The 14192-nt window shown below is 35.0% G+C and overlaps 1 long non-coding RNA gene across 3 annotated transcripts; it reads left to right on the top strand.

The window, feature by feature from the left end:
- The first annotated feature begins 702 nt into the window (after positions 1-702).
- On the top strand, positions 703-14192 carry LOC139809398 (uncharacterized). Of its 3 annotated transcripts, XR_011731097.1 has the most exons (4): positions 703-1830; positions 5421-5593; positions 5752-5826; positions 5946-14192. It is a non-coding gene; the product is annotated as an uncharacterized lncRNA (long non-coding RNA). The 3 variants fall into 3 exon arrangements; XR_011731095.1 differs by having other exon boundaries at positions 5752-14192; XR_011731094.1 differs by having other exon boundaries at positions 5421-14192.

The raw sequence follows: 14192 nt of genomic DNA, 5'->3' as shown, positions 1-14192 counted from the left end.
TCTTAGAAAGCATAAAGGAACGGTACAAGAAAACTAAAAATTAAAGTATGTTAGCTGACAGTGTGCAATAATTTTCTATTTTCTTTTTTTTCACAAAATTAAACAAATAAAGCATTGAAAAGTATTGTGTGCGCGCGGCCAGGAAAGCATGTGGAAGAATCGGCGCGCGCTCGTATAAAAAACTGTTACTGAGTACTTTAAGTTAATGGCACCTAATATTTCAATCTATAGCCTAAAACGGCATAGTTTAAGCTTTTATTTCATGCCAATCAGAAGATTTCAGGAGCTCCCGTTGTTTTTCTACAGATATTAAAAAATGACCTAAAACACGGTTTTTTGCACTTTCGATCCCGTTGCTTAAAAACTAGAGCCAATTTATAATTTTTATTTTTAAATTCGGATTCTACGAGAAAAAATCTATCAGAATCAGTTACGAAAAGGAGTCTAATGACGCTAAGTGATCGCGAGGTGGCCACAAAATATTAATTGTCCTCATATAAACAAATTGCATTCTATAAACAATAATAAGTTTGCTCTTTGGTTATTCATTACTCTTCTGTGCCTTCTAAAGCCTCGTACGTATGCCTAGATATACATATCCCGAGGCGAAAATTTAAGTCATACAAGTCATCATTAAATGTGACACATGCTCAATTTTATTGTTCTTTTTCGTTTACGAATGCTCCGCATCATATTCTCAATGCTCCATATAGTCTGCAGTTCGTTCGAGTTGCGTACATTATATTAAAAAGACCAGTGTTCCAAGAGCTGCTTTTTAAAGAAATACGACTTTGGAGCACGTGTAATACATAATATAATTAAATGCTACAAGTGTGCTACTTTTTGAGCATTTGTATGACATATATTTTCACCTCGGGATATAAGAAAAAGAAACAAAAACTATTGGAAGTATTGCAAATTGGGCGTTAATAACACAAGAAACATCGTTTTTGAGCGTTTTTCACAACTCTTATTCCATTCCATAAGTTGATATCTGGCGGCATTGTTATGTTATTATAAACCTTCTAATAGAAATCGGATTACGACAGATTTTTTACTGATTTTTTATTGGTCAAGCATTTACATTTATTGATATTCTATTGAAAATGGTCTCGGCCATTGAAAGGGACGTCAATACTCTATACAAATGTATTAATTGAGGACTCCACTATGTGGGGGATGGTAGAATGAGATAAAAAGGTGAGATGAGAATGGTAGAATGAGATGGTAGCTGGATTTCCAGGAGTTTCCATTCGGAAAGGGGATATCCAGCATGCGCAGAGATACATTTAGACACATTGCGCAGTCCACGATCAATAGACGCAACATTTTGAGGGGCTCGTCCGGGAATCCGGGATAGCGTGAGCCATCGACCCTCGGTCGGAAACGCCGCTGGTCTTGCATCAGTTACGCGAGGACCAGACACGAAGAAAGGTGGAGTTCCCGGCGATGCTGCGCTAACGAGCTAAAGAACTTCAACGAATTCAAGAGATACTACAGATAAGTCCTTCCTTAACTTGATAACGGGCGTCGATTTTTACATCTCAATTAAAAATTATTGTTGTTAATTACATATTGCATATTTTTGATTATTCCATAATTTATTAGTATTTGAAAACAATATGTATAGATTTACTCAACAATTTCTAAGAAAAGTAAGGAGAAACAAAAAAATATTTAATAAAGTAAGAAGCCCACATTATATAAATAGCTTATTATGACAGTATTTCTAAAAAATAATGATATCAATTAATAAAACGCTTTTATATTGCAGATTTTGATGAAGTTGCATATTCAAAAGTTTATAAAAAAATGGTTATAAAAAAGAAAGTAAATACATTATATAATATCCATTTTATAGCAAATTAAAATAATAGCTACTCGCTATCATATGAAGTTATTTATAATATGTTTGCTGGTTCGGATTTATTAAAAATTATTTATTTTTATGATATTTGTTTATTATATTATATAAATCTATAAGCCACATAAAATATATTTAAATAATTATAAATATTTGTTAAAACTTAATTTTTTCTAAAATGTTATATATTTTAATTAGATTGAAATATAATAAATCTATATATATAAATATTATATATTATTAACGAAACATGTTTTGTATTAAATAAATTTATAACAATTATTTTATTACTTGTTACATTTCTTCTAAGCATTTACACATATATTTTCATTTAATTGTTATTTTTTGTTATACATTAATAGTTAAAATTATATATATTATTAATTATTTATTGTAAATACTCATAACAATACACATTGTACATACTCATAACCACATTCAAACTTATAGTATAGTATGCGTTTACTTCTTCCTCTAAGGATTGAGAGGCGTTTTTTTAAAGAAACGTTCACAAATCTTTTACAATCTCTCCAAATCCTCTCTTCTGACCATAAGCGACCCTTACATATTGATACCTTTCCCTCCTCTCTCCTTTGCCCTCCCTCTTTCCTGGTGACTTTCTCCTCTCTCTTCCATTCCTCTATTCCTCCTTCCATCGTTTCTGTTCACCTCTTCCGGCTTCTCTTCATCTCTTCTTCTTTTCTTTGCTCTTGTTTCTTAATTCTCTCTTTATCAAGTAGCCCCCATCCTCGTTCCCTCTTCTCCACCATTTCAACCTCCTCTCTTCCATTGTTTGTTCCTCATCCACCACAGCTTCCCATTTTCTCCTTATCTCCCAGCTCTTTTCTATCAGCTTCTCTTTATTTCTCTCCTTTTTCAGCTTTACCAGTAGCACCTTTTTTTCCTTCCTCTATCTTTTCTACTTCCCCCTCACCTTTACCCTTCTCCTCAGCTTCCTCTTCATTATCTTCCTCCTCTCATTTGGTTTCGCTGCAACGATCCCCCTCCATATTATATTCCTCTTCCATTTCCCTCTCCACTCTCTCTTTCTCCTTTCGTCCTCTGCTCTTTCTTCTATCCTCTTCCACAGCTCTCTCTTTTGTCTTTTCATCTCCTTTTCATTTTCTCTTTTTCGTTCCTACTTCTTTCCTTTTTCCTTCTTCTCGCCTTTCCTCTTCTCTACCTCCTTCTTCATCTTTTCGACTTCTTTTTCAGCCCTTTCCTTGCCTCCTCTCTAGCTTTCCTTTTCTTTACTTTCTTCTTTATTACTACCGTTTTTTGTTTTCTTCCTTCCTCTCCCCTCCTCCTCTACCTCTCCTCTTTCGAATTTCTTTCTCTTCCTCTCACTCCCCCTGTTTTATTTCCACCTTTTGGTTTACTTCCCCTTATCATACATGCCACACTCGCCACACTTCTAATTCCTTCTTCTTCCTTTCCTTTCCCTTTCTCTTCTTCACTCACTTCATGTTCTATCTCCTTTTCTTCTTTTTCTCCTCTCCTCTCACCTCCTGTCATTCTCTCTATTCACATTTAAACTCATATTATTAGGTATTTTGAATTTATAATATAAACTCTTACTATACTTTATTAATTTTTATAACGTATTTATCTGGAGTGATTTTTACAAGTCAGTAAATTTCAATAGGTCTGTACTATAAATGTACAGGATTCTAAAAGTTTTTTAAAAACCTAGAATTAGAAAATAAATGATTTATGGCTATAAAAATAATTGTAAAAGATTGTTAGTTTCTTATTCTATCTTATCGATTAAGAATATTTTGTTTTAACAAAACGGACGAACTAAACTTTTGTAACTTAATCATATAAATAAAATTTAAATAGATATTTATATAAAATGTTATTTATTTCTAATTTTAAAAATATATTTGTGTTTTATCAATACTGGTAAGATTTTAAGCAGTTTTTCTTATTTTGGCAACAAATTTTGGTATTTAATAATATATTTGACAAATAAAATACTTTGCTAAAAAATATCTTATTTTTAGTCCACTGCGCATTTTGAAAGTATTACAGTATTCCTTCCTTCTTCAGTTTATTTTTTATCTTGTTATTAAGTGTATGCTATTAAAGTTATTCATGCGTATAAGTAGAGGAGACCGGGGCAAACTCGACACGATTTTTTCAAAAGCAATTTTTAACAATTAATTACAATTTTCAAGCACAATTAATGGTACACATTTAAAGAGTTCGTTCAGGTATAAAATTGCTTAAGGAAGTTTTGCTGTATGTTGCTTAGTTTTGTCCCTAGAAAAGGAAAAGTGACGCGAAGACAAATTTTCAAATTGAAAAATGTCGGAGCAAACTCGACACTTTGCCTGATCGACACCATTTGATCTGGAACTTATTTCTTATTGTCTGAAACTAAATATACATTGTTTATCGTGTATTTAGAAAGTACAAAAATTCGGAATTAAGTAAAACAATCATTTAAAATAATGAGAACAAAAATTGTTGAACATTCAATTATTTTTATCTAAACTCATGTCTGAAAAACAATTTATGCAAGTAAATTCGCAATTAGACGTGCGCACACATTTGTCATGGGACATATAGCTGCATGACAAGCATCGTTTGTTATTGGGAGCCGATAAAACGACGTGGTGTCGACTTTGCCCCGAACGTCGTTTTTCACTTTTGTCACTTCAAAAATATAAAAATGTTAAAAATATGCAAAAATTATTATCGGATTCGTATAGAGCATCGAATTTCTTATCAAAATCACTTACCGGTAAATTCGCAAGAGTAAAGCTCGATGAAAAAGTAGAAATTTTTGACAGATCAGAAAAATTACTTTTCACCATCAAAAACGCTTATGTCGCGCTAAAAATTACACCATCACTCAGAATTTCACCAAATTCCGTTGATAATACTGGCACATAAAGACGCATTTACGGTAGAAAAGGCAAGTTTCTACGATAGATTTAAATTTGCAAAAAGCTTAGTGTCAAGTTTGCCCCGGTCTCCCTTTATTATTTTTTTATTTTCTGAAATTTCAAAATTTTTATTGTGTATGGGCAATATATCGCATTCATATATAGGTGTGTTTCGAAATTCATCTTAAATATAGATAATACTGCTTGTTGTCGAAGAAATTCATTTTTTACATACATTTTACGACATATTATTTGTCGTTGTCATATAAATATATTGTTCTTAAAATAACATTTTAAAATTCGAAGTACAGGCTTCAATGGAAATCCACGAATATAGAAAACCGGCTAACGGGTTCTTAGTTAGCCCGTTTTCTATATTCGTGAATAACATTTTAATTTCACTCTTTCTTCATAACATCACATATATGCATATACTTATGTATTTAGTCTTCTTTCTTGCGTTTTTTCTATACGTATGTTTTGCATAGAAATACAATTTTTATTAATTAATTTTTTTTTTAATTTAACAAAAGAAATATTAACAGATTTTAGAAGAAATACTATTAGTTAGTAGAAATATTATTGAAATATAATAGTAGAAATACTATTGAAATGAAAGATATGCTCGGCTCTTTTTTTACATTTTTAATGTCTCCTTTTAGGCGGATAAAATACAATTCAGAAGCACGAAAAAAAGAAATGGAAAGTTTACTCAAGGCAAACGGTTTTTCTAGTCGATACCGTGTCGGAGTTTTATAATTCGAAGGCTCACTCATCAAGGACAGTACTCTCGGGAAGTCTCGCCAAGAACTTTCAGTAGCAACGTTTGTTCGAGGTAAGCAATTCGCACGCGTCAAAATTAAATATTAAAGATTTGGTGATTATTTCAAGGATACTTAGGACTGACTTTTTTGTTATATTATTATTTAATATCATCAGTTATATTTAATCGCTGCTCTTTCACTATTGCTTCTTTGTCCCGGTCTTTGCAAGGCTTTTCCGCCCACCTAATTGATCGTCAAAATGCTTTGAGGCCATCCACATTTTTCGACGAATGCAAAGACGCAAGTAAGAAATAAAGCGGATCCGTATCTTTGTGTGCGAATAATGTCGAGTGCTTGGCTGACGATTTTATTTTTTTTACGCGAAGCTAATAGAAATGTTCTGAAGTTTTCTCGTTCTTTCAGCATCGATGACGAAATGTTACTGATTTCTATATAAAGGGGTAAAAATCACAATGATGTAAGTCAAATTTTTAAAAATATTTTCTCGTGTGCATAAATGGAATTTATATATTGTACAGATTGCATCTATGCACACGAGAAAATATTTTTAAATATTTGACTCACACCACTGTGGTTTTTACCTCTCTGTATAACACTGGATGGCGTATTCAAAGGAATTTGTATGCCGAATTGAAGTCATCTTTGATACAGTAAAATATGCTAATTCTCACCGATTTTAATGGGCTTTGGATATTGTAGAGTAGCGAAAAAAAATAACAGACATGTATTTTTTTATTGGCATCGAATTATGTTTACGGTTTAAATTTTCACAGTTGATACAAAAGGCTTTAGTGAATCTAAAAAAAAATAAGTCATTATTTTTAAATTTTCACAGAAATTAAGAAAAATCGATAAATTATAAGGTCGTTATCTTACCCCCCTTTCTCCTACGCAAAGATTACTTTGTAAGAAACGTACTTTCAGAATTTTCTTTCCAAAGAAAATTTCGTGATACGTGATTCTGTGGGCCGCAATTAAGCTTTACATCTTTTCGGGATCTCGTTTATTTAGTAGGCAATCTAATTTTTCTTGGATTTTTTAAAACAAACCAATCTGATCACCTATCTGTGTTTTGAATTTCGACAGTTATTAACCGTTTAAAAAAGTTGATCTTTAGATAAGTATATCTGACGTCATAATTGTCATACTCCCGTGTGAGGTTGCTGATCCTCCATCGGGCGCCTCCCCAGGTGGCGGATAGGGGAAAGCTCGCTAGAAATAGAGGGTACCGGGGAAATAAAATACCCGGGGCGGACCAAAATCAGCAGGGCCGGTGTCTAGGCCTAAAGGAGGCAATCACTCCAACTCTAAGACACTCGGGAATTGTGGACTGATAACCCGCATTCCTTAAATCTAAGGTATCCTTACGTTACTCCTAAAATCTAACGTATTTTGTACAGCATAGCTAATTCGGTATGGCTGGATGCTTATTGCTTAAAACACGGTACATTCGTTGAAGTATTGGTGTCGAGGAATGATGACGTCGATACCGCGGTGCAATGGCGGGCATATGTGGGGCTTATGTCCGCCATTCATTTACATTTATAACAATATGTTATAAATGTTTCTATTCTTTCCTGCTTATGTGCGGCAGTGTGGTCTTGTGGTAAAGTGCCAGACTTTTAACCCCGGCGTCCACTCGTGTCCAATTCTCAACTTCCCGCACTTGTTACACAAATAACTATTTAGACAATCATCAATGTTTACAAACGTAAGGAAGAGGCCCACTTATAAGAAATTATATCGATTAATCTTCGATCTAATTGCTTTCCTCTCATTTATCATCAATGGTCGAGTATTAGATCGTGTGAACCACTTGAGATTAATCCTATTAATACAGATTACATCTGATGTTAGCCGTTGCGAGGAACCGGGTTCGAGTCTACCTGATCACAGGAATTTTTATATTCCAAACTGCACCCCCCGCACGAGTGGGACTCGTGCGGAGGAACTGGGCTATCTTTCGGAGGAGACATTAAATTTGAAATTGGTCGTCAAGCTTGGGGAGCTTGGGAGTTTTGGTTCAATAATACTGTTACCACTAGCTGTAAATAATTATATTTAACGTTAATAGATTTCCTCGCGTTTTAAATTACAAGCGCATTTTTTTATTATTGCCTCTATCTATTCTTACCTACGTATATAATGGAGCTTACCTCAGCGGTTGGACGAAATCGGCGGGTCTGGCTGACAGCTTCCCGGAGGTTACCGATAATCGTCTCTCGCAGGGATAATGACTTCTTCTTCTTCGTCTGGTTATTGGCACTAGCGAAAATCACCTTCTCGGCGTGCAACGGCCATTATTCAATTCGTTCGTAGGCTCGCAAACTCATAAACTTGTGACGGCGGCGGGGCGCCGCGACGGTGCGGCGAGCCGCAACGTCACAGTATATAATGGAGCTTACCTCAGCGGTTGGACGAAATCGGCGGGTCTGGCTGACAGCTTCCCGGAGGTTACCGATAATCGTCTCTCGCAGGAATAATGACGCAAGGCGGATACCTCGGTCAGCGCGGCTTTCGGCTTGGAGGACGAACGCGGCGCGTCGCTGCGGGCTCCGATCTCCATGAATCGCCTTCCCTCCTCCTCCGGCCCTCCCGTCTTTCGTTCTCCTCACCTGATCACAGGAATTTTTATATTCCAAACTGCACCCCCCGCACGAGTGGGGCTCGTGCGGAGGAACTGGGCTATTTTTCGGAGGAGACATTAAATTTGAAATTGGTCGTCAAGCTTGGGGAGCTTGGGAGTTTTGGGTCAATAATACTGCTACCACTAGCTGCAACGAAAAATGTTTACTTTTATTTACAAGTTTGAGATAGTTCTCAAATTGTTTATAGTTCTCAGTTTATAGTTAAAATAAACCTTAAAATTGTCATGTTATTACAATAAACAGGCAAAATAATCTGCAAATCTGAAAGCAAAAAAAAATCACTAGGGAGTTCAGTGCTATTTGTGAGGTCCAAAGGGTTACTCTGTTGCAATGTTTGGGCTGCAAAGACAAACCTTGCAAATAAATTTGGGAATAAGATGCTGTAAGATTTTCTCAAGAAGTTTAAAACAATAGGTGGTGTCCTCTGATATTGGATTATGGCTAAGCGCCATAATAAGAATATAAAAATAATTAAAATCCGGGAAAGTGTTGTTAGTAATCGCGCTCGAAGACTTTTGTTTGTTGTCGTTCTGTTTTTCCCTGCAGTCCTTTGTAGAAGAGGGACACGCGTGGATTACGGCTGTGCTAACCAGAGGAATCCAACATATTTGCGGGATAAGTCCGCTCCTTATGTAATGGCAAATATTTCGTGCGACTTACAGTCGTTGGTAGTCTACTTCTACGGAAGTTTATACAAATTATGTGTGACGCATTAAGTATATGTTTTGACATATGCGAGTTACTTGCTTGCGTGATTATATCCTCCGTTTTCCGTCTTCTTTATACCCAGATAGCCAAGTCTGTCGAAAACAGATTTTGTAAAATCTTGCTACAAATGTTGTTGACAAGAAGGATACAAATACAGAATTTGATTTAACAAATAATGTCGACAAAATGCTAGCAAATATGTAACAAAATCTGCTGACATAATTAGATAGCAAATTGCCAACAAAATACGGGCAAATGTAGCCATGTAACCAGACATCAAATTGACAGCAAAAACCGAGCAAAATTTGCGTCGAGCACTCTGACGATAAATTGGCGACAAAAACCGAGCAAGATCTGTGCAGCGCTATCTGATGACACACCCAGATAGCCAAGTCTGTTCGAACAAATAATGCCAAATACTTGCTACAAATTTTGGTTTCAGGAATGGTACAAATTTGCATCAAAATTTGTTTTATCAAATGTTGTCGACAAACTGCTAGCAAATACGTAGCAAAACATGTGTACACAATTGACGCCAAATTGATACCAAATATCGAGCAAAACTTAGTAGTACCTGATAACTCTTTCTAAATTCGAACTACCTGTTCACGGTATATATATATATATATATATATATATATATATATATATATATCCGCGTGCGCTCTGTTAACCGCATTAATTCAGCGAGCACATAAGCTCATTAATTCGCCGATTGCGTTGCAATCGAGTATGCGAGTTGGCCGCGCTACGTTTTGACGGGGACGAGAATTAACTGTCAAAATCTGCAGGTTTTAAGATTAAGCGACAACCGCAGATCCGCAGTTTGTCACCTGTAAACGTATGCAATCGAGGTCGCAAAGTATATATTTAAAACCGCACAAAACATTTTTCTGCCAAAAACGTTGATAGATATAAACTTAAGTGATGGGGTTGATGCAATTGTTGGTGAAAGCAAGACACGTATTTTGATGTATCGTCACGTGCCAAGCGCTTAATATTCACGTTTATAAATTTCTGTGTCCGGCAATATAAACTTTGAAGTATTTATTTGCTATGGAATTTTCTCGCTGTTTTAAAGAAAACGATTGCGTATCGGATATTAGAAAATAGCCTCATTTATTATCTACAGTAAGAAATACATGTCAAATTTATAAAAGTTATATTTATATTGTCTGCAATATTTTTCTCTGGAACAAAACGACGAATTTTAGCAGTTTAATTTATTTACAACATATAAAGCCGGGTACAGACTTGAGCACGAACGCGCATGAGGCAAGTCGAGGCCGCATGAGCATACAAGTGTGGACGTTGATCGAGGCGCGGCAGATTGCCTCGGATTATTCGCCGCACGGCCTCGGACCGAGCCGAACGCTGTCGGTCCGTCAAAGACAATTCGTGCTCAGTTTGGACGTGTTCAAGCACGCGTACGGAGGACAGCCGCGCGCACGACACGAAGTGAAGACCAGTTAATAAATTATCTACAGTATTTTCGATATTTTGCCTTTGATGGCATTCAACAAAAAAATAAAATCATCTTTTGACATTCTAACGAAGTTTCTGAATTGACAACTTTCTTTGTCAGCTAACAAATCATTTAGTAAACAGATGTTGTTCACATTGCTTAATCGGCTTCTCTTTAAATAAAACTGTGTTGATCACCAGCGCCTTTGTGTGTGTGTGTGCTATCTCGTTTTTCTCTTTTTTAAAATAAATTATACATATAAAATAATAAAACTGACACAAGCCACTGCAACATTTCCATGTTCGTGCCGCTGACTCCGAACGACTGGAACAGCGTCGAATAGTTGCCTCGACTTGCCTCATGCGTTCTCGTGCGGAGACTTCAATTTTGCAGGCCAAGGCATTCGGTGCGGCCTCGGCTTGCCTCATGCGCGTTCGTGCTCAAGTCTGTACCCGGCTTTATATTGTAAAATGTAAAAAAATAATAATGTTTATAAAAGTGAACAATTTCGATTTTACAAAATTAATCTCTCGCATACACAACTGATATAACGTCACCAGAGAAGGAAGTTCACATTCTCGGATAAAAGCGCAGAGAAGATATCAACGAAAAGGATGTTAAGTACACCATGGGAGATTGATAGGCTTTATTGCACACGCGGTGCTGTTTTCTCCCTACTTCGGGCTGCGTTTGGATTTTTGAGCCGCCTGAGCGGTCTCGAAATTAAATTAAATTTTGGCTTTCGTGCCAGGTCGGTCCACTTGGTCCACACGTAGCAAGACTGCTACGTGTGTGTGTGACCTTACTCGTCAGTTTCTCAACGAAAGTACTATACCCAATATGAGATGGGAACAACTGACAAACATAGGTTGAGTGGTTCTAGCGTAGATTACCTCTTCCATGTTTTCCGTAAATCTATCGTATTACTCTACAAATTGCACGATAAGGGTCAATACGGTTTCTTGTTACCACCTCAGCTGATTATTCCGACTGGAGATGAGTGCTATATAGAATATCCATATAATATCGCGAGTGCTATATAATTATAATATCTTGCGACATTTTTCGGTCTGGCTCAGATATCTTGTAGACGTCATCTAAGATGTCTGCAAAATACTAAATAGCCAAACACTTGTGCATCTGCTGGATATCCACCGGATATCTGAGACCATTTTGGAATGTCCTGCGGTTATTGAGATATCCCAAAATAATGTCTGTAGGACGTCCCTCAGATAAAGTATGCTGTGTGGGTCTTTACTGTTCTTCAAATTATCGACTGTTATGGGAATAAATATACAGCTGACTGGAATTGAACTATGTACGAACAATGTATGCACATTAAAAACAAGCTACATACGCTCGATAATGTTGCGTCGTAGTTTTAGTACCGCAGGGTTTTAGTAGCAAGGTTACACAGTAAAAAATAAAATGTTAATCGTAACATTTTTCAAATGTCCCAGAAAGTCCACTCTAAATTTTGAGTTAAAATAACTTATTCATCGTGTGTTACTTGTTGACAAATTAGAAATGTTAATTTATTGACACTATATTTTACATTTATATTTGTTCTTTTAACTTTAAGTATAATGTAAAAATAACTTGTAAAAAATGTCGATATAACATATTTGAATAAACGATAGTTATTTCAACTTAAGAGAAATGTTGTTTTGAACATTTGATTGTAGTAAATTTGATTATTTTGTATGTCAAAGTTTACGATTATTTGAAGATTTACTTTAACTTTTGTTTATGTTAAAATAACTCTAAGGCGTGTTGATTTTTTGAAATAATTATGTTAAAAGAACTCAAAATAATATTCAATTTCTAAATGACATACATAAAATGTTAAGTTATCACGTTGACATTAATATAACACATGAAAATGTTACGAAAATAATAACATGCTGTTGTATGTTAATTTTACATTGAAATAATAGTCAAATCTTGGTAACACAAGAAAATTTTAACATTTGGACGCACGATTTTTTACTGTGTAAAGGCTTGCGGATTCAACTATGTTAAAAGGGTGTTTCCGTTTGAAATCTGTGAGTTTGCATGTTGCTTTCATAAAGGAAACGAAAATTATAAAAAAAAAAAAAATTAGACAAACAAGAGAAAAAAAATTTTCTATGCTCTTTGTTCACGAGATTTCAGTTTTAACGGATTTCGATGCCAACGCGAACTCTGTTTTTATTTATTGTCGCGAATCTTTTACAATATGCCAATACGTTCGGATACTTCGTTGGGATAACGAGTTCTATAATGTAGTTCACGTTGTTTGAATTTTTAAATAGGCGATATATAAATCTTTAGCACAGTGCTATGTTATTAGTTGTGCAAACCGCCATATTCATTTCTAACTTCTTGATGGACCTACCATGGTACCTACTGTTCTTACTTATTATAAAATTATAAAAGTTACCTACAAAATAAAAGTGTCAATTATTCTGACATCGACTACACGCAATGCCATCCTACTTCCTTTTTTATACTATTAAACGAAATGAATTGTACGTCAGATGAATTAAGTGTCCGTGGTGTACTTTGGTCATAATTTTTATAAAATAGTTTGCTGTTACACATTCGAATTAAAAATTTTAACAAAAAGAAAAAAGTACAGAACAGCAGTTCTGTATTACGTAAAAGTTGTTCTTACATCGCCTCAATGTACACACTTACTAAAAGAATTACAAAATACTTAAATATTAAAGATATATACATTGTAATCGGTAACTTTTATATACATATAAATTGTAAGAAGTAAACTAGATTACAGTTAAGGTGCTTAAGTAATATATCATGTTGTCAAATGTATTTAACTAAATAATAATATATCAATGTGAAGATAAAATGTAAATTCAAAAAATCATTACCTTCTACAAGAGACAATTAAAGAATCTTTTCAAAAAAAAATTTATATATATTTATTCTTAACTTTTTGCGAGCGCGAACGCTTCCTTCGTATTTATCTCTTGTCCACATTGTCGTCCCCTAACAGTGGATCTGCTTCATTCAGGGGATTACCGGTGTAAGACATTATTATATTATACGTCATTTGAATAATTATACTATGATAATACACACGTCCGAATATGTTCACGGCCTCGATGAGACTCAACGCGTGATATCAAATATCATGACCGTTCATTCGGTACTGTCGCTTGCGTTCTCCCTTTAATTGGCTCTGTTCGTCGGCCAGCGCGCATCGATCGCGATCTCTCTAACAATAAGTGTAATAAAAACTATCTATCGAGCATACTGGCCTAGTTTACATCGATCACTTGATACGCGTATTAAATAGAAAATAATTAGTAAAAATTAGTTTGATTATATTGGCCGATCAACTCAAATATATTACTTAATAGAGATCGATGTAACCTAGGCCACTGACTCTTTATCATTTAAAATAATCCACTGCCCAACATATGTCTGTGTGTGTGTGGGAGGGGAGGGGGGGTTGATCTAAATCTAATTGTAAGAAAGACAGTAAGCGGTCAATTGATCGAGTATGTAACGTTGAAAAAAATTTTTTTTCTTAAAAATGTTAAAAGATTTTAAGCATGTAATTGAAGTAAAAAAAAAATGATTCTTTAACGCTTCGGGATAAAGAAATTGCGTGGGCTGAAATCTGTAAGCGGTACAACGAATCTACAATAATTTTTTAAGAGGTAAATATAAAAGAAAGGTTATTTTGAATTGTATAAGGTTACTGTTCGACAAAGATAGAGCTAAAGCGGCAATTCTATGTAGATCATTGTGTGAAGCGAAAACGTTCGGACGCATTATCGTTTTGTTAAATTTGTTGAAATAAATTCTTCTTTTCCTAAA

Source organism: Temnothorax longispinosus, chromosome 3 (assembly GCF_030848805.1).
Source record: "Temnothorax longispinosus isolate EJ_2023e chromosome 3, Tlon_JGU_v1, whole genome shotgun sequence".
Lineage (NCBI taxonomy): Eukaryota > Metazoa > Arthropoda > Insecta > Hymenoptera > Formicidae > Temnothorax > Temnothorax longispinosus.
This window is presented reverse-complemented; position numbering and strand designations above follow the sequence as displayed.